We start from the raw sequence: 27,178 nt of genomic DNA on the forward strand, positions 1-27,178 counted from the left end.
GATGCATGGGTGTTATAGAAAAAGAGAGGCCAATTTATCAGGAAAAATTTCTTACACCTGGCATGTTTTCTGACACAAAATTTGCAATAACAATATTTTCTGTCTGAGTTAAGATCAGCTTCAATGAAAGATAACAGTGAACAAACATTAAATATGAAGGTTCCAGGTCATTAAACCACTATATTGAAGTAGCACCTTTCTTACCTAGTTATCTATCATTTCATTTATATAGGTAGCAGTAAATTTAATGTCAACTGTAACATAAACAAAATGTTTAAATAGCAGTCATCTCATTAATAGTGATCAAATTACTTATTAAATAACTATGAAAGTTTGAATATATGTCCATAAGGATGGTAGAGTGACCCATGAGTCTAAAATTTTAAAAGATAAAAAATCACTTACTTAGTAATACTAATACTTTTATATCCTATTACAAGTTCATAACAGATAAAAAATATGAATTCATATGAACCAAGTTACTATGGTTATAGAAAAAACTTTAGGTACATAAACACATGAAAAAATAAAAGCAAATTAGATTACTGTGTTTTGTGACAAGAACGCCTAAAGCTAAAAATTTAGCACATAAAATAAATAACACTGAGTCAGCTTGGTTTTTATTCATATATTGGAAACTGCACATTGAAAAAGGACAGAGAATATATGAGGACAGATATAAGAACCTTAAATTTGATAGAGAGACAAATACTGTTAAGTAATAAAGAAAAACTCTGGTTAAGATTTTTTCATTAGGTGAGTTGCATTAAAACATAGTTTCTCATAATGGATTAAACTATTAGTACAATCAGTCTCTGTATCTCTCTCTGTTCTACAAAGAACATACATAACTATTTTAAACAACCATATTTTCAATTAATGAAAACTTATCATGTCAATTATTTTTTATCTGTGAATGTAAACATAAAATTAAAAAAAATCAAAGATACTAATATGGTCTTTTCAGTAATTATTTAAATGGTTGTGTGTGTGACTCAGCACAATAATCTTGTCCATTAGTTATATAAATTATTGGATGCAGTTTGAGAGAAGATCAAAATAAAACAGAATGATATCTAATTTCTGTAATTTTCTATGATTAGCAATTCTTAACATCTAATAACAATATTAGGAATATTATTATATACTTATGATTACAAAATTACCATGTCCCAAAAATGAACTCAGGAGGAGACTCATATAGAGTTGAAAGTTAAACATCATAGACATGGGAAGTAAGTCTAAGTATGCTTCATACACTGTACGTGGAAGCAAAAAAAAAAAAACTCACAAAATGTCAATAGTTAAAATTAGAGTATATTTATTATGAATATACCAATTCCAAAGAAGGCAAATCAAGAGGCTCTAACTTCAAAATATTAAAAGACAAGTATTTAGATGCTTTATTAGGCCTTTCAATTGTGAGTTTTGAAAGTACAGGAAGAGTTGCTGTTAATAAAAAAATACCATCTAAGAATCTTTAATATTAAAAGAATACTTAAAATGAAGTGATAAGTACATTTGTACTGGAAGGATTGAAGAATATCTTTCAGGTAAGTCGATGAAAGGAAATGAGATGGAAATATTTTAAGTGTTTGGAAAATTCACATATCATGCTACAGAGATTAGCTCTTAATGCCAGAAAATTTGAAAAAATTAAAAACTCTGGATATTAAATCTCATGATTCCTTCTATGTTTTCACAATAATAACACAATTCAGAAGCTTTCTCCCCTCGTAGATTATATAAGAAAATCTATTTACAAAAGAAAGAATCTAAGAAAAATAATATTAACTAGTGTAAAATAAGAGTGAAATGTTAATTTTATTTTAATGTATGTTTTTTTCTCAAACTTTATATGTAGCTTAGTGGGTTAAATTTTCTTTTACAAAAATATTTATGACATTATTTTAAGTAAAAGTAAAAAAATAAAAGTTATTTTTTCACTTAGGGGCTTAGTAATTTACCTTGTCGAATAAATGTGACATAGTCTCTAGAAACTATAAAAGAATGCCAAACATTTCTCATAATTATAAACCAACTAAAGTTTATGAATCATAAATATTAATAACAAATAACTCTTAGTATCTCAGTAGCATTCAAGGACTATAAAAAAGAGCAAATGACTTATTAGGTCTCTTCAAAACATTTTTACCCACTAGAAATTAAAACCCAAAATACTACTAAAGAGTTGAAGATCAAGGGACAGAAGTGGAAAGATCTGCAGATTGCAGAACCTTATTGCAAGAAAGACAAATGGTCCTTGTAATCAATCATCCATATATCTTCCCTTAGGATCTTTACTCTTGTTTGCTCATCTTTGAGTGCTTGGAAAGGAAACTGGAAAAAGGGAAATTTTGGAGAAGAAAGTTTGAATAGCAGGGAGAGATGGAACACAGTTCAAATGAAGATAATGACTCGGAGTGCTGGTTACCAATGCTTTAAGCAGGGAAAAAAGTCGATGAGCTGTTACTAGATAGAGAGAGAGACAGAGACACACATTGAAGCACTGGACTGAGCCCCCAAGGTCCATATGAAGAGCAGAAGGAGGGAACACATGAGCAAGGAAGTCAGGACCGCGAGGCGTGCGTCCACTCACTGAGATGGTGGGACTGAACTAATGGGAGATCATCAAGGCCAGTTGGACTGGAAGTGATGGAGCATGTGATCAAACCAGACTCTCTGAATGTGGCTGACAGTGGAGGCTGACAGAGAGGCCGAGCACAATGGCACTGGGTTTTGATTCTACTGCATGGACGGGCTTTTTTGAACCTAGTCTGTTTCGATGCTCACCTTCCTGGACCTGGGGTGAGCAGGTAGGACGTTGGACTTTCCATAGGGTAGGGAACCCCGACTGCTCCTAGGACTTTAGAGGGAGGTGGAGGGAGACTGGGGGGAGGGGAGGGAAGTAGGAGGAGGGGAAGAGGTGAAATTTTTCATTAAAAAAATAAATAAAAATAAAAAAGAGATTTATTCTTAAATGCACATAGGTGTGTGTGTGTGTGTGTGTGTGTGTGTGTGTGTGTGCATGTGTGATCATTTGTGAATGTAGTTGTTCTCTTAGTCCTTAAAATTGGATCACCCTGGATGTAGAGATACAGCCAATTGTGAGTAACCTGATGGTGAGGATGATATTTGTCCATAGTTACTCTGAAAAAAAAAAAAAACAGCGAAAGCTCTTAATCATTAAAATGTATATGGAGCCCCTCAGTATAATATTTTACACCCAGATCTTGCCTTTCCACTCCTTCCATTGCAAATCTATAACATGATTAGAAATTTGACTCTTATAGAGAATTATCTATTACCTTTATTTCTAATTCCTATATTTCTTAATTATACATTACATTTTTAATAAGCTGGACAAATCTAATATTTTAGTCAAGATCAGAAATATATATATATATATATATATATATATATATATATAGCATAACAAAATTGACCTTCAATTTGTATCAATAGACAAAGATACATACCAATGCAAAGTATTTATCTCTATATCATATCTCCCTTTAAATGTAAACAAACATTTATAAACAATATTTGGGAATATGAGTGAGGTTTTCTCCAAACTGCTTCCTGCTGTTTATTGAGTGAAGTAATTTTTGAGGGGTGTTCAAGGTGACCATTCAGGTGATCTTTTTCCATCAAACCACATTATCCTTGAATAAATCCACAGGTTCTCATACTCTATGGAAACAAAAGAAGAACCTTTTCCAAAGCAACATATCTTTAGACCCAAATTCATTTTATTTTTATTGGATACTCAGTTGGAGTCAGAGTGCTTTACTCTAATCTTGTACCCACCTCATGAGTGCTCAACCTTATGGACTATATCTGTCTTAGGTTGATTTGCCAGAAAAATTCTTACCTGCCATTGACTACTCTTGAAGAGCACTATATGTGGAGTGAAGGGATCTCAGGCCATAACCTTTTTGAATTTTGTAAGCCGTGCATGCCACACCACTTTGGAGGGTTGCTTTCAGGATTTCTAAGAACCATTAATGCCTATAAGGTTACCTGTTGTTTCCTGATATGCTGTAGGAGACACTTAAACAGAATACAAATTAGGGGTACCACTCCACACAGTAAGGCATATTAGTATTCGTGAAGGATTAAATAACCCTTTTAATTTTTTTTTCAGACTTGACCTATAAACAAAGTATCCAGTTATAAGGGGATAACTTGTGTTTGATATAAATTTAGTATTTGTTGGGTCATTATGAAGAGTAATTAATGAACCTTTGTGACTATGTTCCTTTGATGTACTTGGACAGTTGTGTTGATTTGCTAAGGTTAGATTTCTTTTAATAAGTCAATTGTACTGCATTATGAAAATGATTTTTTTATTATTTTTTTTGTTTTCAAGGCACTCATTGAGGCTTGTATAACTTCATTAAGTGTGTGAGCTCTTATAGCATTTTGCATAATAACAATAGCAGCTGAAGCACTCCCAAATATTATAGTAATTATTGTCCCTTTTATGAGGATGGTGATGCCAAATTCTCTTCTGATTTTGGTAAGCTAACTAATTTATACTTTATGATAGTAGGATGAATTAAAAATTAGTAACCAAATGAAGGGGGTATATGAACCAGTACAATCCAATAACCATGTCACCCTCCAACATGTTATTAAGTAACAGCAGGAGTTAATATTGGTCAAATCACCTGATAGATTGAACACAGTACCATTAGTTATAATAAAGCAGAATGAAGGCTTAACACATATCAGGGAAGGTGGAATTGTGTAGTTTGTTTTTAGAGATAATTTTACTGTTGTTTCCAAAGAACTATCAAAAATACAAGCAGCTTTGTACTATTGCACACCTTATAGAAAGAGCATTGACCTATAATTCAAACAGGTGTTAGTTCCACATACTTCCCCACATCCCCAAAAGTGACAGGTTGTGGCCAACACAGCATTCCTATGAGAAAATGGTGTAGGCTCCTTGGAAAAGATAGCTCAGGGACTCTCTGCCATATCCATAGTTTAGTCATCTCAAATATTTGGAATGGCTGAGTGACCAGGTAACAGTGATCCCATGCAACAGGTAGTTCTAACTTGGTAGAATATTTATGGGCATGTTGACATAAGGGAATCAATATTCTCCTTGGTTCTCCTATTCCATTTGTGTTACTTGATAGCAGTGAGAATAGTGGCACTGTTAAGTCCTCCCAGAGATCCCATCCTTGAGTTTCCTTTAAAGTCCTTAATCCTAATATGCATGAAAAAACACTAGAATTCCTTCTAATTTAAAGCAAAGTAATTGACTAATCTCTCAAGATACATATATTGGAGCTTTAATATTAAACATAAATGTATAGAATAGCCACAGATGAATATGTCTGGGAAGGTTAGAGCATCACGAGCTAAGGGTATATGGATAGGGGGTAGGGAGACAAGAACTTACAGGTATGTCTTCTGTTGAAGCAGGAATAATTAGAAGCAGGAAATACATTACATACATTAATTACTCCCCTTGTGCCTCTGCTTCTTTTAATTTTAGAGATGTCTGGTCTGTGGTGGGCCAAACATTTTTTAGGGTACCCATATGATTTTGTGACATACTATAGAAAAACACAAGTATAACTCACTTTCAAGAGAGGAGTAGAGGTGTGGTTGCCATTGAAGGTTGATGGAATTCTTCCATCTCCTCAGTGGCAAGTAAGTCCAGTTTGTGAGGTGGACTCAACCCTGTTTCATCAAAATTGAGTAAGTATATATGAAAAAGTTCTTCTAACCAACCCAGATTAGGAACTTGTTTTGCTTCAGGAGAGATTACTGGGGCCATAAATTCTTGAATTATGTGGCTTGAATATTAAACAATGGCTTGGCCCTGGGGACTGTAAGGAATACCTGTAGTGAAAGTGATTTTCCAAGAACCTACGAAGTCATTGAACTGCTGTTATGTGTATGCAGGACCATAATCTGTTTTTATGGACATGGTACCATTAGCTGCCTTTCCCCTGACAGCACAAGGGCATAGGTAAATCCAGATTAAAAATCAATCACAGCATGACCAAAGGACACATGGTAAGCAACATCAATCATTCAGAGGGTGTTAGGCAGCAGACCTCGGGAGTGAACCACCGCCCTTTGGAGGGGTAAGTGACACCCAACCTGTACAAGACTTGGATAAATGTTTGTATTGGGAGACAAGCAATTCAGAGAGGAGCATATATAAGTTCTGAGGAGAGAGGTGAAATTGTTGATACAGCATCCTTACTTGTTCAAGCAAGTCAATAGATGCTATCATTATAGAATCCGTCTTTTCATTCTCTGTGTTTAAGATTGCTGGCAATTTAGGATGTGATTGAATGTGAGACAAATAACATGGCTGATTCTTTTGACATAATACATCTTGTATTAATAGCATTGTGCTTGCATTTGGATTTAAAGAATCTTAATCCTTGAAAAAACAAGGACAAATTCTGCTTGTACAGTACATTGACTGTCAGACAATAAGTTAATGGTCTCATTTTGGCATTCAACCAAAATTTTTAAGAGTAATAGAAATTTTCCTAATTGTACAGATCCAGAATTGGGTATTATATGAGTTGTGCCTTTTTATTATGTTTTTATTAACATTCCATATTTAGATATGTTTGCATCTGAAAATGTCAGTGTTGCACAGGGAATAAACTTAGATGACAGTACAGAATAGATTGGAACATCAATTCGGACAGAAGGTACTTCAGGTAAGGTTTTATTCTTTGGGAAGTGGTTGTTTCTGAAAACCAGAGACCATCTCTGGAATAATAGAGTATCTGTCCATAATGTCTGTGTATGCATACTGATTTATCTGGTTCACTTTCATATGTTCTATGGGCAAACATTCAAATCTTAAGCCTAGGTTGAAAAGTTTGGTCAAATTTGGAAGTGACTTTGTGTAGATCAGAGTGAGCTTTATGAACGCACATTATAAAGCTTACCTGTCATAATATGTCCAACAATCTTTGTGGTATCAAAAGAACCAGCAGCAGGAGACGCTGACCCAGTTTAGGCCATTGGAACTCAGATACTGCCAGCAAAGTAAATATTTTTTTGTGTAACAGTCTTTGCTTACTGAGGTAGGGTCACCTTTCTGGGGAGGCATGGACGGTCCTAAAGGAAGGAGTATAAGAATCTCATTTCTAACTCAGGGACCAGCAAAAATGGCTTAAGCCAATTAATTGTACCACATAATTGTTGTAACTCTGTGAGGGTATATTCATCTTTTGTATTGAGGTTAAAGGTAAGGGGCTGAATATCCTTAATATCAGAAAATCCTAAGAATGAGAAGGATGGCATCCTCTGAATCTTTTCTGGGGCCACGATTAACTTAAGAAAGGCTAGATACTGAAGCAGCAAATGAAGTGACTTATGTAAATACTGTTTGCCAGAGAAAACCAACAGCAAATCATCCATGTAATAGACTAGAATAATATCTTCTGGGATATTTATCAAGTCTTACATGACATAAAGGTGACATATGGAAGGATTTTTTTTTCATTTGGGGGGGGGTAGGACCATCCATTGAACCCTCTGGGCCAGCCTATGCATGTTACAATTCCAAACCATAAAGGCAAAGCAATCCTTGAACTGTTCAGATAAGGGGATTTGAAAAAAAGCAGTCTTTAGTATCTAAGATAGTTGTGTGATGAGGAATCATGCTTGGGTGTGGCTGACTTATCTGTGTTGGTCCCATTTTTCATTTGATCATTAATTGCCCCAAGGTCTTGTAACAGTTGAGACTGTCCATACATTTTTTTTTTTGGTATTAAAAGTAAGGGTGTTGTGTCTGCTAGCAGACAGTTCTATGACCTAGTTTTAGCTGCTCACACACCAAGTTCTTTAAAATGGACAGTTTGAGTTCAATAATAAACCACTGTTCCACCCAGATGACTTGATCCAAGTGCCAGTTAATAGCAATAGAATTAAGAAGTGAGATGTTGAGGAAGAATGTCCTTAGAAGGGGATGAGGATCATGAGAGGATATATGATCTACCATGCCCACCTCCTCATGGACCACAATGTCATCAAAGAATCATGATCATCCATTATGAGGACAACACTAATAGTTTTCAGGATAAGTCTTCCCCACAGATTCTGAGGAACAGTGGATGGAATAGGCTGAATTACACCCATTTCCATCCAAATCCTGCCAGTGTACATGGCAGATCATCAGTTTGAGTCTTGTTGACTTCCCACACCACTATTGCCATCCAGGTTTGAATTTCCATGTGAGAAGAAGAGCACCTCATTTTCAATAAGTATAGTGGCATCCACACCCATGTCTACCAGTCCAGCTATTTAAGGGGTTGCCCAAAATAAAAATATTGTTATCATGGGTTATCAGTAAAATATTGGCAATGCCCAATAAATTTTTGGATTAGGTGTTTCTTTTTTTACTTGTGGTTCTGAGGAATACCTGCCTGAAGTTTAAGGGAGCTTTTGTGTCCTCCCCAGCAGACCTGAAGTCATTTGCCCAGTGAAAGCCTTCACTGCAACTAGTATAAGTTTTTGCTTGAGGGACGTCCCTCCTCCAGTGTCCTGTTTTACCACATCTCCAACATGTTCTGTCATGGAATATTCTTTCCTAGGTTGTCTTTGTGTGTTGGTCTACAAGGCATCCAGGGTGGTGGTTAGGATTGCAATAAGTCTGGCCCCTGGGCCCAATTCTCTAGTGGCAATCACCTATTTATGGATGTCCTCATTTCTCACTGTTGCCACAGCATTAAACATGGGATGGCATTGGGGCCTTCCAATGCAAGTTGTTTTATGAACATCTCTTTAGTATGGACATTTTCAATCCTTATTTCCACCACTTTAGTGACCCTAGCTAGAAAGTCCCTAAAAGTCTCCCTGCTTGTTGATGTCAGTTTCTAAAATAGACTGTAGATTCATGCAGGGTGCAGGACTTGAGTGTCCTGAATGCCAATTCTATACTTGTTCAAAATAATCATAATGTCCAATCTAGGATTGAGAGACAGGATAATTGTATTGTCTAAGATCTGTAAGAATATCAAAGGTGATTGGTAATCCACGTTGTAAGTTAAGACATGCTTGGGACTCTACTGATCATCTTAGTCTGATCTCCTGTTAACGAAAACATCAATTTCTAGCATTGTTTTGTGTAGATTGTCAAATAGGTTTAGACTGCATTACACATCATCTCAGCACATACTTGAAGTAGGGAGGATTATGACCTAACCCAACTCATGGCCACCGTTTTTATTAAAGACAAATGCCATGCCATTGGGATGGGAACCCAAAGTTGATTAGTTGCATTGGTACCACAATTAACTGGGAATGCCTACATTCATATCCATCCATGTAGGGAGAGCTCCCAGTTCCCAGGTCAAGCTGTGAAAGGGTCATTAATAGGAGATGGCATGCAGGATGGACAAAGGGGTATTCTCTGCTATTATCTGCAACCTTTCCATCCTCGGGACAATTTATTGGTTTTGTTTCAGCAACCCCATTATTTTCAGTGACTAAAGCAGGGACTACAGTATTGGGCAAGTTAACATTACATTGCTCTTGACTGTGTTTGTTATGAGCTATAATTACCTCCTCAGGAGACGATGACTTCAAGCATTAATTATAGAATAGTCAATAGAATGGGAATAAAACAAAGTGGAGGCGGTATTCCTATAGACACCTCCTTTATCCTGGCCAGAAACAGAAACTATATCCATAGATTATGTCCCTACATATTTTCTGGTGATTTCCAGAAGACTATATAAGCAGAGTCTGTCCAAAATTTTTTGAGGTCAGAGGAATTAGCCTTGAGGACTCAACTGATCAAAAGTGACTAAAGATGCCCAATATGGTCCTACTTGATTTGGGAGAGGAAGTTTCCCATGATCAGAGCAAGCCAAGGGGACAGATGTCAGGAAGAAACACGTGTCAAACCCTTCTGTCTCCTGCTTAGCATGGCACATGGTTTGTTAGGCTATAGCCATGTGCCCACATAGTGTCTCTGGAAGGGGCTGACTGTTGGGATTCAGTCTTAGATTTCGTTCCTTTTGAAGTCAGTCTTATATGGGAGTGCCCAAAGAACCAGTTCAATGAGAGAGTGTGCCTGCCTGCCTACATATAATCTCAGACAAGAGAAAAAACAGAAATGAAAAGAAGGTCTTAGCATTTGCCCAGTAGGAGAGCAAGAAAACACAGAACATAGAGGGTCTACTTACATATCATCACTGAGTGTGGGTGTCCATACTGTACAAAGGGAAGAAGATTCCAGCAGAAGTGAATCAAAACCAAAAATGAAAGACCGTATTTTCATCACAAATAACAATAGCAAAAATAATGTTCAAAAGAATACAGCAAATAAAACTACAGTAAGTTGGACCCAACCAGGCTCAATTCCCATAATGGGGGCCCCAAATTGGGTGCATGATGTTGCTGTACTCCAAAATGATCCTGGGGATGGGGCAAATAGGTGTGGAGTCAACGATGCAGATACTGGCGATTAGGTTGAGAAACAAAAAGCTCCATTTATTTTATGAAGGGGAAAGCCTTTTATACCCTCTACCCACCAAGACAGGGTGAGAAGGAGCTCTGGAGTCAGATCTTTGCCATGGCAACCTCTGATTGACTGGCCTCTCTTTTTTCTTATCATTCAGTTGGTGCTTTGGGGGCCCCCTGTGCAGACCTAGGCTTGCTCACGAGGAGGTTAATACTACACATGCTCAAGTATTTATGCCCTGACATATCCAGTCTCCTTTTGTCTGATCATGTTTGCCCCCATGGTTCTACTTGAAAGTACAGCAGAAGAGCAATAAGGGTAATTGATATTAGAATGTGGGTAGTGAATCACATATCTGGGACATTGGACTTATCTCTATGATTTATACACAGGAGAAGCTTTATATGGAGATTATATAGTGTGACCCAATTTTATAGAAATGCATATGAAACACTCAGAATATTTCATAATATCCAGTACAATATGTCAGTTTTGCGTCATTGTTGTAGCTGCTATTATTGCTATCATGTTTCAAGATGTTAATAATTATTTTATAAAACAGAAAAAACAAGTTTAAAAAATTAAGGCGTTCCTCTCTTTCATATGTAAAATTCATGTAACTATCATATTTTAGAACACTCCAAAATAATTCATGATTCTAAAAATATAGTTGGTAAATTTCAAGGCAAGTTAGGGTGATTCTCACATTCATTTTTCAGTTTTTGGTTTATCAATTACAGAGACTGAAATGAGTAACCAATAGCACTTGTACATTGTAAAACATTTCCAAATTTGTCAAGTAATGAACTGATCTTGTACTAATCACATAATTGATTACATATTTTCACTTACCAGTATTGCCTAATAAAATATTACTTTAGAAATATAAAAGAAATAAGGTGAACAACATAGAATAAGGAATCATGCAATTGTCAGGCAGAAAGGCAAAAAAAAAAAATAGTTAGAAAAAGTCTGGTGAATAAACATCAGAGGATAAACTCCATTTCTTCAAATTAGCCCGATACTTAATGCTTGGATTTCTAATACTATCAAATCTCATTCACTCTGGGGTTCATATAAAGGCATTTCAATTTAATTTAAAGTGGCTGAAACAATCAGATAGCTTTTTTCTTCTAAATGAGTTGCTTGTGCAGTAGATGAAAAAGCCATTAGCTTTTTAAAAACACAGGTATGAGGAGTTGTCTCTTGAGAGACACAGCGATTATTAATAAAGAAGTTGTGAAAATGGAGCATGACTTTCGGTCAATGTGGAAACACGAATTCTGTTAAATGCCAACTGCCATTAAGCATACCTGAGAGGCAAGGTTTTAGCAGGAGGTGATTCATGATCACATAAAGGGAATAAAATGTTATCTTTATAGAGGACATTGTTTTGGCTTTCAAATGAGAAATGTAGTAAAACTAAGGGAAACTTGTTGTTTGAGAAATTGTTAGGATATTTGATTTTGTTGAACTCTTGTCAATCATTTTACAAATTAGACATATGTGGTAGTACATACATTTAATCTCATGGAGTACAGAGACAAGAGGTCATTCTGTTTACACAGAAAATTCCATATCAATAACTTGTCTTCAAGCATCAAATTTCACCAGGACCATCATGTTTGTTTTCACTTTCTTCAAATGATTTAAATACTTCTTCTCTACTCTGTGCTATATAACAATAGTATATATACTCCTTTATTGATTATATATTTCCTTCAAATTAGGGAAATCCCAAATTCTTAAACCTACTTTAGCCTCCTTGCCAAACCCTACACATCACCATTGCTCAAAACTGTTGTGGCCGTTGAAGGGCATCTAGGTTGTTTCCAGGTTCTGGCTATCACAAACAATGCTGCTATGAACATCGTAGAGCATATACTTTTGTTGTATGATAAGGCCTCTCTTGGGTATATTCCCAAGAGTGGTATTGCTGGGTCCAGGGGTAAGTTGATCCCGAATTTCCTGAGAAACCGCCATACTGCTTTCTTACTAGACCTGGATGGAGGTGGGAGTTCCTTGGACTTCCCACAGGACAGGGAACCCTGATTGCTTTTCGGGCTGGGGGGGAGGACTCAATTGGGGGAGGAGGAGGGAAATGGGAGGCGGTGGCGGGGAAGAGACAGAAATCTTTAATAAATAAATAAATTTAAAAAAATAAATAAAAAAAACTGTTGTGGCCGGTAATTTCCCTCATGAATGTTGTCTTTCTTAGACCAGCTCACCTTTCCTCCAGTACTAGTCACTTCCATTTTCATACTAGCTTCTGTGGTTTTGTATTACCCTCAAAAATGAATAAATATCCTTCCCCAAATAAGTAATGGGTAAAAAGATATATAATGGGTAAAATGAGGAAATTATTACTTTACTTCTTAAGTTCATTTTCCTTTTTCATTAACTTAAAATAAATTTCAGGTTTTGCCTTATTAATCTTTTCTTTTTCTATTAAATAGGTATTATTATTCTCATGCCAATTAGAAATCAGTTTTCTTTACTTATGCATGTTTTTTTCCTAATGAACTTCAATGTATTTGTTCTTGGATGTTAAATTTTGTTCACTTAAGTTTTGTTAACCTTCCTAAATATCTGTTTTTCCCTTAAAGTTTACAAATTCTTTCTTTTTTCAGTTATATTTAACAGTGAGATTTTCTGGCAAGCCTATTTCCATTATAATTTTAAAATTTAGAATTTCCATGAGTTCTTTTGCTTTATTTCCTGGTTACTTTAAAGGACAAAGGTTCTGGGGCTGTAACCAGCTCAACTAAGCTCCATCAAGGTAAGCTTGTCGTCCATTCAAAAGGCTGCACAGGGAAACTAGCATTACAGCCATGTGCTTTATCTGTCACTCTGTCGGTCTTCACAGTTGAAGTTGTCTTTTCCAATCTCTCTCCCTCTACCCCTGGTATCTATTAGTTGTTATCTCCTAGCTCCTGTTTCTAGAATGTTCCAGAGCTCCAGAATCCCACAACAAAAAATATTATCAGCAGAAAAACCAATTACACCACTTTGCGAACATTCACTATCATGGCTGGCATGGCAGCAGGGCTCTGGGAACAGTACTGTAGTTTAAAAGCTCAAAAGTGTTTATGTCAATAGTGTGGAGGCACCTTACACTGGAGGGTGACACACAGATAGCAGTGCACATGGACTGAGGAGATAGAGGATGGCAACCCACAACATATGCAGGATCCTGATGGTATTGGTCACTAGAAGTACATGACAAAAATATTTATGGGGAGAAGGAGGAAAAAAGAAAAGATCTTCCCTGTGTGTTAAGATGGATAGCTGTCCATGAGAGGAAGAGAGAGAAGCTTTCTGTTTTGTTTCTTGCTGAAGGTTTATAGAAATTAATTAAATGCATTTTATATAACAATAAACTGAAAAATAAATGATCTGGATGTGGATTTATACACCTACATTCCAAGAACAGCAACTGGAGCTATTTAGAGAGAACCCATCTCAAGCAAAGCAGGAATAGCAACAAAAGCATAGATTTGATAGTCTACACTATTGAACATATTCAATTATTTATATCCTTAGTCCAGTTCTAGCAATGGTCTAAGTTCTGAGTGCTTCTCGTCTTTTACTTCTGCTTTCTAGTAGATTGCTCTCAGCTCTGTGTGTGCCTGTTATTACATAAACGGACATTATAGAAAAACAGTCTTTTACCAACAGTGAAAGACTGGATGCAAATGAATATATTTAGTAAATAAAATAAACATTGATGTGATGTTTAAAGTGTGACTGTCCCAGGGCTCTAGTGTGTTGAACTTCAGGCTATTTGTTCCAAAACACTGTTAGCTCTGCTACGGCCTGTTATTGTGAATGCTATTGGTGTTCTCTCTCCCCTGTACAGTAAAGAGAAACTTCAGAAGATAAATGAGAAGTAAATTTAAACTCCAGTTGTCTATGGCATTTGATCAATAACTAACAATCTTAAGGTAGAAAAGTCAACTTTATAAAGCAGGCATTCTGACAAGATTGCCAGCAGCTCCTGAAACTACGTAGTTTCTGATACATTAGGGAATATAATTAATAGCAACTGTGGCTTTGCTACTCCACAAATTCCCTGAAGTAAGACAACAAAATTCTATAACTTACATTTCAGAGACAGGGTGGTGAATGTGAGGAAGCCTATTAGTGGCTATAATTTATGCCAGCCTCTTTGTAGTTTTCTTTATTCAAGGCAGATAGTTCTGGCATTGTGATTAATCCAGCTAATATAGATATGATTGCAAAACTTACATGGCTTCAACAGTTAGAAGATCAGCCTTTGGTATAATATAGTGATTAAAAATAATTTTATCCTCATGGTCTCTGTCACTCTACCTTATTTCACTACTACCATAGTTGTATTTTCTCTCTTTAAGCAAATATTGTGGGTTAGTACCACTTCAAATATTTTGGAGCTAAAAATCAAGGTTTTTTATTAGCTATTTATATAGTAGCTTGAGAGAAAACTAGTAATGATGTAACATTGTGGTAGATGGCTCAGTAGTCAAGAGCATGTTTTTCCCCCAGTGGAAATCCTAGGTTCAGCTACAAGCTTCTGTAGTTCAAGGTGCTTACATCTATGCACTTATCCTTACATTATAAAAAAAATTAAAAAAATATTTCACAGTTTAAAATAGAAGAGGCAGGAGGGTTTTGTGGACAACCATGGATAGTATACACTACAATATAAAATATAAAATGATACCAGTCATTAGGAACATCCAAAATAAAAGCAAATGACTGCCTGGCTGGCTGTGGTATCTCAAATTCCTGGGCTATGCATCTCCGTGCTTTCCTGACTTGCTGTGCATTCATTTCTTGGACATGGTGATATTTTAAGGAGAATCTGACATTTTTGTGCCACTTTTAACTTAAACAAACCAGTGGACTATAAATTAAGTCTCATTCTGAGTGAATACTGCCTTTCCTTCTCTTCAGTAGCTTCTGACCTTTAAGTTTGTGGGAGGTTTTTTTTTTTGGGGGGGGGGGGTTTCTTCAGTCTCTTCTTCTTAAAGTCCAACTCTTCTGTGATTTCGAGTCTGTAGAGAGAAGCAGCATTCATACTGTGCTAATGTTAATAATTTTTTCATGATACGGTAAACATTTCTCCTGAAAATAATTATTCTTTTGCAATTTCATTCTGTCTTTAAGCTCTTGTATGTGATTGCTATGTAACAAATCCACATTTGTGTATCCAAAATGTAGCTGTTTATTCTGACTTCCTTTTTTATGTACCTTTCCCTGTAATTACATATAACAGTTATGGTCACATCATCTACCTAATTAATCGAGCTGTAAATTCACTACCCAGTCTCAACACAGAGTGTGTGTGTGTGTGTGTGTGTGTGTGTGTGTGTGTGTGTATGTGTGTTTTATCAGGGAATGATCAAGAACATAGGTTTTCAGCAGTGTAACAAAAAAGTAAAATAAAGACATAGACTACTGAATGTGGCATGAAGGCAAGAACTGACAGGGAGGAGAAAATTCAATGTACTGAAATGTCAAATTTTTAAGGTAAAAAATATTTAATATTAATATTTAAAAAAATTATGTATCATGAATTTTAATTTGAAGGTATGCATAATGGGAGAGTACATGAAAATTTAAAATCAGAGTGAATGCTAATGAACTTCACATCAATAAAAAATGTAGCCACGTGGAGCTTACATTAAATAATTTCTAAGACTTTACTGAGTGTACAAATCACAGGTAGCACATGAGAAGTCAATACAAATCTGACTTCCCTAACACCCCTGGTTATGCTTATGACCCATATGAGGTTACAGTTGGTAAGGCTAGAGAAAAGGATAGTTCCATTATACCTATCTGAGGAAGTTTTCAGGATTTTGCTTGCTTCTTTGAGATAGGATTTTATTATGTAGCCCAGCCTAGCCTCAAATGCCCTACAGTTCTTTATTTGCTCCTCAAATTCCAGGATTACAAGAATGTACTACCACAACTGGCTAAATGATGAACTTTAATAAAATCTATTGGCAGTTTCTACATTTCAAGTGAAATGCATTTATACTACTGTTGATACAAACATCAATATCTTAGGAACTGAGAACATTTCCTCCTGGTACCAGAAAATGTGATGTAATTGATTTCTAAGCTGACTCATTTTGGCTGCCTCCCATGTATTTCCAGAAGACAGTAAGTACACAGTGAATATATATGCAGGACATTGGTACTAGAGAAATCTCTGTTATATATAGTTGCCTTATTTATGTATGGTTTTGTTTCTTTTTTTGTTCATATAACATAAAACAAGTATATTCTAATGTAAATTTTAATTCTTTAAGGATTCATGTTCTACCCATACATTAGTAAAAGCTAATATTCTGTGAATTACATACTTCAGGCTATGTTTGATAATGGGATTTGGAAATATTTTCTTCCTTCCTTCCTTTCTTCCTTCCTTTCTTTCTTTCTTTCTTCAGTCATTTTGGAATGGCTTAACTATTATCAAATATCTTTTTTTTCCAAATTATTGCACAATATATTTTTTAAAAAAATGTTTGTTAGTAAATGCAAAATAATTCTATGTACTTAATTAATACATGGTAATAAATCCAAATTATTTCTATCTAAATAAAAGTGTTCATTTTTTTGATAGATCAAATACATATTCACATACTTCCTATTTAAAAATATATAAGAAGAAACATATAATAAAGATTAGTTTAATAAGGACTGCCTGCTTTAAAGTTTCATAAAAGATGCCTCTTAAGAGTTTTGCTTTGCATGTCATTGATTTTTTTTTGTTTCTTAGAATACTTTTATCCTATGTTACAACTTTCTATTTAAGACTTTAAATTCACATTATAGTTTTAAAGATATTGCTTTGATTGATCTGTTCCTTCAGCAGAACTCTTTTAAAATTAATATCCAGCATCAGAGAAAGGCTATTTCATTACTGGACAATAAAGTTTACTTTCCTTACTGTCTATGTAGTATTGCCCGGCAGTCTCTCATCACACACTCATTCATGACCATGCTCAGCTTGAGTCGTGCCTCCTTGCCAATGAGTTAGGTATCCCTGAATTCAACCAACTATGGTGGAAATGATTTGAATTTTTCACCATTTCATCTCTCCTGAATATGTGGAAATATTGAAAATTTCCAGTTCCTAAAGAACATATTGCATTTACATTTTATTTGTTTTATGATTAGACATCAATTAAAATATATAAAGTTCTGCACAAACACTTTCTTCAAATAATATGTTATTTTATTAGGGTTAGTTCAGCATCTAGAATAGAGATTCTGGTGTTTGTAAGGTATCACATAACCTTCTTCATATGACCTGAGAAACAGCTATAAAATTAATAAAATTATAGGTGCAACAATTGTCTATTCAATATCAAATGTTCAGACATGAAAACATATATACAAGTATCACATTGACTTAACAGGTATATATATATATATTTATATGTGTGTGTGTGTGTGTGTATCCATTACATATATTTTCAACAGCAATTAATGGATGAAGAGGCCACAAATTAGAAAGAGAAGCCAAAGGGTCACATTAGAGGTTTTCAAAGAAGGAATAAAAAGGGGGAATATGATGTTATTTTATAATCTAAAAAAAGGAGTCCTGTTTTAATTTCAGTATTTTAACTTTGGGGAAGAATTTAATCAAGATTTGTAAAATATCCAAGCATTGCATGCAATTGTTATATTATGGATTTATATGTTCTATTCCATATAATTGATGCCTCATAGCATTTATATGTGATGAATCTGTGAAAATGGCCCCTGATGAGAGATGAATACTGCTTCCTTTTGTTTGAAGACAATTTTTTCTTGCTTAAGACAGGTTATGCTACTCTAAGGATCTTATCTATGTGAGATCAGAAATGTTACTTATATACAGAAACTAGTTCTGGGATCCTGAAGACAGATTGAACTTCCAAAAATCCAAAGAAACTTCAATGGTTTTAAAGTTTAACCATATAACAGAAGAAACACATATTCTTCAACCTCTGGGAATACTTTATTAACAAGGAAAGACGCTGTGTTTTATAAGTGAGTGCTTATCAGATGAAAATATCTTCTTTTTACTATGAAGGCGCAAAACATTTGCCACATATTATCTACCTTCAAATTATCATGACATCCGTCCAGTACCTAAATCTGCAGTTTCAACATGTATTTGAGGGAGTAACTTGATCCTGACTCCAAATTTATGATTTGTGTCATCAGAAGAAGTTGTATTTAGAATTATAGGAATGTTTATTTATCCAGATGGCTAACAATTGACATTATCTGACAGATTACTCACAATGCTGAGCTAGCAATACACACATTTAGCTTTAGTATATACATTGAGATTTCTCTTCACCCAAAGAGTGAAAATAAAATATTACAATTCAAATAATCTGAGAAAATGACAGGAATGTTGAAAATCACTAGAGCACTAGGATAACCCTGAATAGGGATATTCAGTGTGAAATGAATTTATAATGTTAATCATCGCAGATAGATTTTTTTATTAATTCATTAATACTCAGAATCAACATTTCCACTTCCTCCCCTCCACCTACTTCCCTCCCACTCACCTTCCCCCCCACCTCTAGTCCTAAGAAAGGGCACCTACCCTGCTCTGTGGGAAGTCCAAGGCCCTCCCCCCTCTCTCCAGGCCTAGGAAGGTGTACATCCAAATAGGCTAGGATCCCCAAAACCAGTACATGCCATACAGACAAATCCCAGTGCCATTATCATTGGCTTCTCAGTCTGCCCCAATTGTCAGTCACATTCAGAGAGTCCAGTTTGATCCCATGCTCATTCAGTCCCATTCCTGCTGGCTTTGGTGAGCTCCCATTAGTTCAGGAACACTGTCTCAGTGAATGGATCATCCCCTCGTGGTTCTGACTTCCTTGGTCATAATCTCCCTCCTTCTGCTCTTCAACTGGACCTTAGGAACTCAGTCCAGTACTCCCACGTGGGACTCTGTCTCTATCTCCATCTGTCCCTGGATGAAGGTTTTATGGTGATATTCAAGATATTCATCAGTGTGACTATGGGACATGGCCAGTTCAGGCACCCTCTCCTCCACTGCCCAAGGTCCTAGCTGGGGACATCCCTGTGGACATCTGGGACCCCCTCTAGAATCCAGCCTATTGCCAACCCTAAATTAATTAAGATATCTTCCCTGCTCCCATATCTCTCCTTCCTCCATCTCAACCATCCCATTCCCCCAAGTTCTCCCCAACATTCCCCTTCTCCCTTCTCTTTCTTCCTCTCCCCTTTCCCCACCCACCCCCATTCCCATGCTCCCAATTTTTGCCTGGCTATCTTGTCTGCTTTGAATTTTTGTTTGGGTTCACCTTATTAATTAGGTTCTCTAGAATGACGAACTATAGGCTCAAAGTCCTTTATTTATGTCCAGAATCCACTAATGAGTATATACATACCATATTCATATTTTTAGGTCTGGGTTACCTCACTCAGGATAGTGTTTTCTATTTCCATCCCTTTGCATGCAAAATTCAAGATGTCGTTGTTTTTTACCTCTGAGTAGTACTCTAATACGTATATATTCCACAATTTCTTTATCCATTCTTCCATTGAGGGGCATCTAGGTTGTTTCCAGGTTCTGTCTATTGCAAATAATGCTGCTATGAACATAGTTGAACAAATGCTTTTGTAGTATGATAGGGCAACTCTTGGGTATATTCCCAAGAGTAGTATTACTGGATCCTGAGGTAGATTGAGTCCCAATTTTCTGAGAAACTGCCACACTGCTTTCCAAAGTGGTTGTACAAGTTTGCATTCCCACCAGCAATGGATGAGTCTTCTCCTTAGTCCACATCCTCTGAGAGAAACAGAGTCCTCTTCAACACTATACTTTGAAACTCTCCAACCTACATAATGATACTTGAATTCTAGCACCAGTTGAAGAGTTCATATCATGAAAGAAGAATTTAGATGATCTTGACAATGACTTAACACAATTTGAAAGGAACGTAAATGCATATATTTCTGTTTACTGGTGGCATAAAATTATATCAAAAAAAAAAAAACTTTAGTGAAAAGTTCCAGCTACTACAGAGAAAAACAGTCACTGGAATCCAGCATTCAGAAACCAAAACATCCAGAAGAAGACAAATTTGAGGTGAATTTGTTGATTAACTTTCCTAAGGGAAATACTAAATCATAAAATTGCTTACATAATTATTTTAAACTTGTATGTGAATGACATAATTTAAAAAAAGGTGTGACTTGGTGCTATAAGTAGAAGGCTTATCTGTCATATTTGGGTGCAAATAACAGTCTATGGATCATGCAGGGAACTCTGATAACATCTATACTACTATCTCTAATTGTTTGAAATTTAAGCTCTGCGAAAACTCTTTTGAAGTAATTTTCATATTCTTATTATACATCATCATAAGTGTGAACTTTTTAAAAAAATACTCTATCTTTAAAATAGCTGTGTTGGATGAATGCATTGTGAACAATGACCAGAAAAGTGCTCAGTTTAGACTCATAGAGAACTAATAAGGCCCACATGAAGGAGGACGTTATAGAGAAAGTCACTCTCCTCAATGCCATGCATTCTAAGAACTTTTTCAGGTGTCACTATAATTACATCAATCAGATTAGTGCCTCTACAGATATCCTTACCAGTTCCTGGTCATGATTGCTTAGTTTAGGCCTTTAAATATATTCAATAAATATTTTCAATTCCTTTTATTGGCATGCATTAATTCTATGAAATAATGTGTACCAGTCTGAAATTCCTTACATCATATACTTCACATAATAACCCTTTTCTCCAATTGTAATTGAGATTTCTGGTGACTTAACTTTTTTAGTTTTCTAAAGTTTAATATGTTTTTTCTTTGTCCCCAAATCATTCAATTTTGAAACAGGTTTCTTCTGGCAAAAATCATAAAATTTCTTACTATTTCCTTTTCTTCATATATCCTCTATAAATAAAACACCATGTCTCTTCTCCTTAATTATTATTTAATACTTTTAAATTAATTTATTCCTAACCATTTGTGTTAGTTACATGAAACAAATTAAAGCTACAACGTAGCAAATCTATGATAACTTAAATGATTCCATGAGAACAGGAAGTATCCCACATCCCTCTGTTTTTATTACACTCAATAATTGAAGGCAGTGCTTACTAGCTATCAAAGCACGTAAATGTTGGGTGTTTTATGGTAAACATACATTTTACAGTCATTTTAATGAATTGGGTCAATGACGTTAGAAATAAATCCACCATCTTGGATGTTGCTGAGAAAAAAAGTATCCTAAAACAAAACACAAGTGTTAGATCTCTACTATTGAAAACTTCTTTGATATTTCCTGCAAAGGGTATTATGATAATAATTACAATCTGAAGAAAACTTTCTGTAATTTTTTTTATTTAATAAAGTAGGGCATACCTGAAATAAAAATATAGAAACTTATTTGTAAGTATAAGTTGCTAAAACTTGTGAACAGGTTGTCTGTGTTGCTTTTGCCATCTTGATATAAGTAAAACAATCACAATATCGAAGAAATACAATATATAGTCTATTCATTGATTACAATACTCTAACACGTAGAATAATTTTACCTTTCCAATATTCTAAAGTGATATCATTTTTCTCCTATCCTTCATATTCCTGCCTGAGATAAACATTCAATCCACCTGTCATAAATGAGATAATGAGAATATATGTATGATATTACTGTTCATTATGATAGGTACTGCAAACCCATTCACCTAATAAACACAATTTCCCATTCAATAGAAATCTGTGACATTTTCCTACTGAAATAATAAAGCATTGAAATGACATTTTTAATATTTTATGAGAAAGAAAAAATTGATGTTTAGTGATCAATGATGTGAGAAACCATATATGTCACATTAAAGGGTCTAGTATCATAAAGTTAGAAATATACAGTCATAAATATGCATGGACAAAATAAGATTTGCATTATGGCAGAATCACCATGGACTCTGTTAATAAAGCCAGGGGAGAAAATTGAAATAAGGAAGACAATGATGGAGGCGTTTGATGCAGCTCAAGAGGTTGATGATGCTGGCATGGACAGTGGTCAGAGAGTATAATACTATATTATGTTTGCAGCAAGCTTTTTTTGTTGCTTGAAAATTCGAGCATTTGTAAGTATAAAATTATCATTAGTCCTAAAGCATTAGAGAAATAACAGCATAAGTTGTTTTGCTGTTGTTGTTGTTGTTGTTTTTTTTTTCTCTTTTTCTTAACTGAATGTTGTCTTCAGCTTGCTGATCTCAAGTTAGAGGGGTTTTCTCTGTGGCCATGGTGTCATAAGTATTCTACTTCTTGTAGTCACTGTTTAGTATTGAAGAATTACCATGTTTAATTGAACATATTTGACCCTAGAAGATATAAATTGTGTGACATTGTTGATAAGAAATGGTGTCAAGAGTAATCAAGGGACTTGGTAAGAGAGAGGTCAGTGAAAGAAAAAAAAAATGATAGAGTGATTTTCCAGCCCAGGGCTAAAGGAAACACTTTGATTTAGCTTTTTGTTAAATTTGCTTTTTGCACATCATGTTCGGTATTTTGTTGGAAAGCCAAATTGGTTAGTATATAAGCCATTGTCTTCTTTGAAGTATAAGCAAGGTTCCTCTCTGTCATGCAAATATCTCCACATTGCAGATATTAGGACTCCTATTTTGAATTACTTGTTTTACCAGGGAGCCTTATTTATTGTGAGTCTGAGAAAGACCCTATGCAGTCTCTCTGAGATGCTTGGCAGACTTCCTTGAGAATTGTTGCTGTACATTTAAACTTCCCTGAACCACCAACCCATCTGCCTGAAGCATTTCACTTAGAGCTGTTCTCAAAAGGGTCAATGCACACACTCAAAAAGCTGCTTGTTTTATAAGAATGTCTGGTTTTGAAAGCATTTAACAGGCACCAGTAATGTCTGGTGTTAAATAATTGAGAACAATTGCCTGTAATAAAGGGTCTACCGGTGCTGTAAAATAAGCCTTTTGTCTGCATATGCATGTGTGACTGTGTGCATTGTACGCTTTTGGTAATAAGTGAGATTTTTTTTTGTATTTTTCTGTACATCAATTTAAAGCAAACTGTTTCGTTAATTGTTAAAAACAGCATTGGGCATCTAGGTAAAATGATTAGCCTTTGGAACTACACGGTTGTTTCTCTAGATGGTTCCTTCTTGGGTTGTCAATTGGTTTCTGACCAAAGGAGAGGGTTCTTGATCATTTCAGATAAATCATATTGCATTGTCTTTGTAAACACAAGGTATCTCTTAGCAATAGTTACACTAATGTGGGACATTTGGTTTGCCACATAGGTGGGCTTGCCTTAGTAAAAGTTTGTTTTCAGCTAACTATTGTGTATATCAAGAATTATATCAGGAGTAATGAGCAAGAGAAGAAGATAGCATTTTATGAGATTTTTCAAGAGTGATGTTAAGTTCAATTCCAGTTGAATGAGTAACTAGTGTTGGTGTTTTGCAAGAAATAAGGACTGAAATGAGTCTCTAGAGAAGTTATTCATGTAGGAAGTTAAGTCCCTTTCAATGTACAGGTAGAAAGGGAATTTGATATTCAGTTGTAAGTGAATAATGGTCCACAGAAGAGGAAAATGGCTACATTCTTGACATAATTCAGAAAGAAACATCCATCTTTAACCTACCTAGCCTCAATGAGTTACAAAATGTTAAAGGAAAAGGTCACAATCTTTCTCAGAAAAGTAACCTATTTGAGAATATTCTCCTACCAAGTAACAAAATAAGTGACTCCCAGTAACAAATAAGCTTTCTGCAGCTTAAGGTCTTGTAAATCTTGTACAACCTATAGGTGTTGTTTCTGGAGTGTCAGGATTCTGCAATATCTGAATTGCAAATTTCAGAATAATAGCTAAAAACCTCTATTCAAGTAATGGAGGACTCAAGATAAACTTTTGAATAGACAGTTAATATTAAAGGGATCTCTCAAGTCTTAAAAGTTAGCTCTATGGCTAGCATAACGCTTGGTATAACAGAAATAACAAAATCTCTATATGTGTGTCAGTAAAAGAGGTAATTACTACAGACAATACAGATGTATTGTCCCTATGGTTAAGTACAGAGTCAATATCAATGGCATACATGTCCCTAACAATGGATGTGATGGTTAAGGAGTGGCCTTGGTATTTAAAAGCAGCAACAGCAACAATCCTTCCTCTGAAAGAAGCTAATAAAATTATACCAAGTCAGTATCTGGAGGTCCAAGCCCCGACTAAGTAAGGGTACCTTTAGAAACCATATAAATTTGTGGATATCAACAGAGAGATTCTCTAAATTTCATATCATTCTCCTAAATATGACCAAATATAATCTCGAAAGGTTGTAAACTTCAGTTAGAGTAGTAGACACCTAGGTAGTGTATGCTGAAACTTTCTATCCAAACAGAAAGGGTTATGTGGTTTTCTATTTAAATCAGAAAAAAAAATTGTCTTTTTTTTTTCAAAAATGTAATTTGGTGAGTGGATTTTCAAAAGACCTGGATAATATACAACTTGGTCACTGGATTTTTCCTGAGTGAGAAATTGGACATCTGACCACTACTAGAAATGCGCAGGTGATGGAGATCTCATGGAAGTTAAAGGTTATGTCAAATATTTACTTTGATTTTACACTCTAATAAGTAGAAACTGAAAGTGTACTTTATATGTTAATGTAGTTAAAGAAGAATAAGTTTTCTTTAAATCTGCAAGAATTTGGATTTGTATACATTTATCTGCACTATCCAAAGTTATAGAAGTTGCCACAAATTACAAAGATATTTTCCAGTGATGCAAGGAGGTTCTCTACAGACCTCCCTAGGTATCATTTTCATTTATTGCCGTCACTCTTCTAAGTTACTTGTCTGATGTATTGTATTAAATTTAACAAAGATCTCCTGAGGCTTTGAATAGAGTTTCCATTGATTAACAATGACAGTATCAAGTGTAGATGCGTAACTGATCCTTCTCTCTTTGCTGTGCTTTGATCCCCTTTTCCATCTTGAGAATCCTGATTATAAAACATTGAGAAAGCCTAATCTATAAATTGGTTTAGATCATGTTAAGGTTTTCTTTATAGAAATACTTTCCCTGTATGGCAAATGACCGAACAATGAAATGCTGTCTAATAAAAGCTCTTTCCACAGTAAATGAGAAAATAAAATAAAAAACTGCTGACTTGATTTTGTCACGAAGGGTCATTCTCTTGACAATGAACAGGATCACGTTTAAAATTCCAGGTATATCACCCTTTGGATTCTCCTTAGAGTCTGTACATCTTCAGCTCAAAGTGAACACCAATACTTCTTTTGAATGTAATTTCCTCATGATTTATGTTGTATTTTCAGTGGGAGTATTATTGCATATAGATGATTACTATAAAAGAAAAAGCTGGTGTCATCTAAATGAGATATTTGTAATAAGTGTTGGCACATGTACTGAGTCACTCTCTGTATGAGAGTTGGTGGAAGAGCCATTTCTTTGGTCAATAATGGTGACTCATTGTAAGGACAAAATCTCAGCAAGCCATTGTGCTAGCTATAGGCATTGAGAAACAGACAGAATTTCATAGTACCTTCTTTCTCTGAAGCGTATAGAAAATGTAAGGGGAGCAATCAATTTAATGTTTCATGAATTAAGTTAAATTTACAGAATAACCTTCCTCAATTAGGAAGGAAGCATCATGGCAGCATATACTGGAGAATATACAAGGTCTCAGGATTCAGAACTCTAGCAACTATATTTGCCTGAGAAAGTGAGATCCTAATATTCTATCATTGATATTTTTGAAGAATTCAGCAAAAGCCAATCCAAAAATGACTAAAACAAGCTACTCAAGGTGGTTATACAATCCTTACTAGAAGGGACTGCTATGCATATAAATCACAAATGTGATATCCAAACATTAATATATATTCATCAGTAATTATTAAGTAATTCTGTTGTATGTTTTCTAATCATTATTTTACAAATAAAAATTTTTAAGCCATTATTCTGTGTTGCCTATGTTTCTAGTTGTTGTTAAAAAGTAAATCACAGATACAACATAAAAAAAAATTTTTATTTTACCTCATGGCCTGAGAGAGGGTATTTCATGTTTGTTTATAATCATGTAGAACATCATGAGGGCAGGAGTACTTTTTTTTTTTTACCTCACTTCAGGTAAGAAACCTAGAACAAAATAGAAAAATAGGAATGCTAATATATATACCAAGGCATTCCCCAATGACCCCATTTCCCTTAAATTCCCACCTCTTGTATTTTATCACCATAAGGTAATGCCATAATATTGTGAAACTATCAAGCAATCAATGCATTGATTAGGTAAGAGCCTTCATAACCTAATATTTTCTCTCTTGAAACCTCGACATTAATACCCTGAAGTCTATTCTACTTATTCCCTATGCATTTCATAATCTTGATATGTTGAAACTAAACTAGTTATTCTATTCTGAAAAAGCACATGTTTTAGTGGGTTCAATAATAGAGTAAAAACAAAAAAAATATGTTTAACCAACTTTCTTTTGTTTTCTTTTTGACCTATAAAAACATTATTTTTGAAAAATAAGCATCCTGGAAAATGTGTAGACATTTCTTTTGCACTTGTTATCCCTTCTTACTTGTTCTAGTGTCACCTAGACATCACAAAGCAAGACAAACTGAGGGAAAAAATAGCTCACAGCAATAGTGTAAGAAAAACAGCTTT

This window comes from Microtus oregoni, unplaced genomic scaffold, assembly GCF_018167655.1.
Source record: "Microtus oregoni isolate MIOR12 unplaced genomic scaffold, Mior012 000013F_ref0000133, whole genome shotgun sequence".
NCBI classification, from domain to species: Eukaryota; Metazoa; Chordata; class Mammalia; order Rodentia; family Cricetidae; genus Microtus; species Microtus oregoni.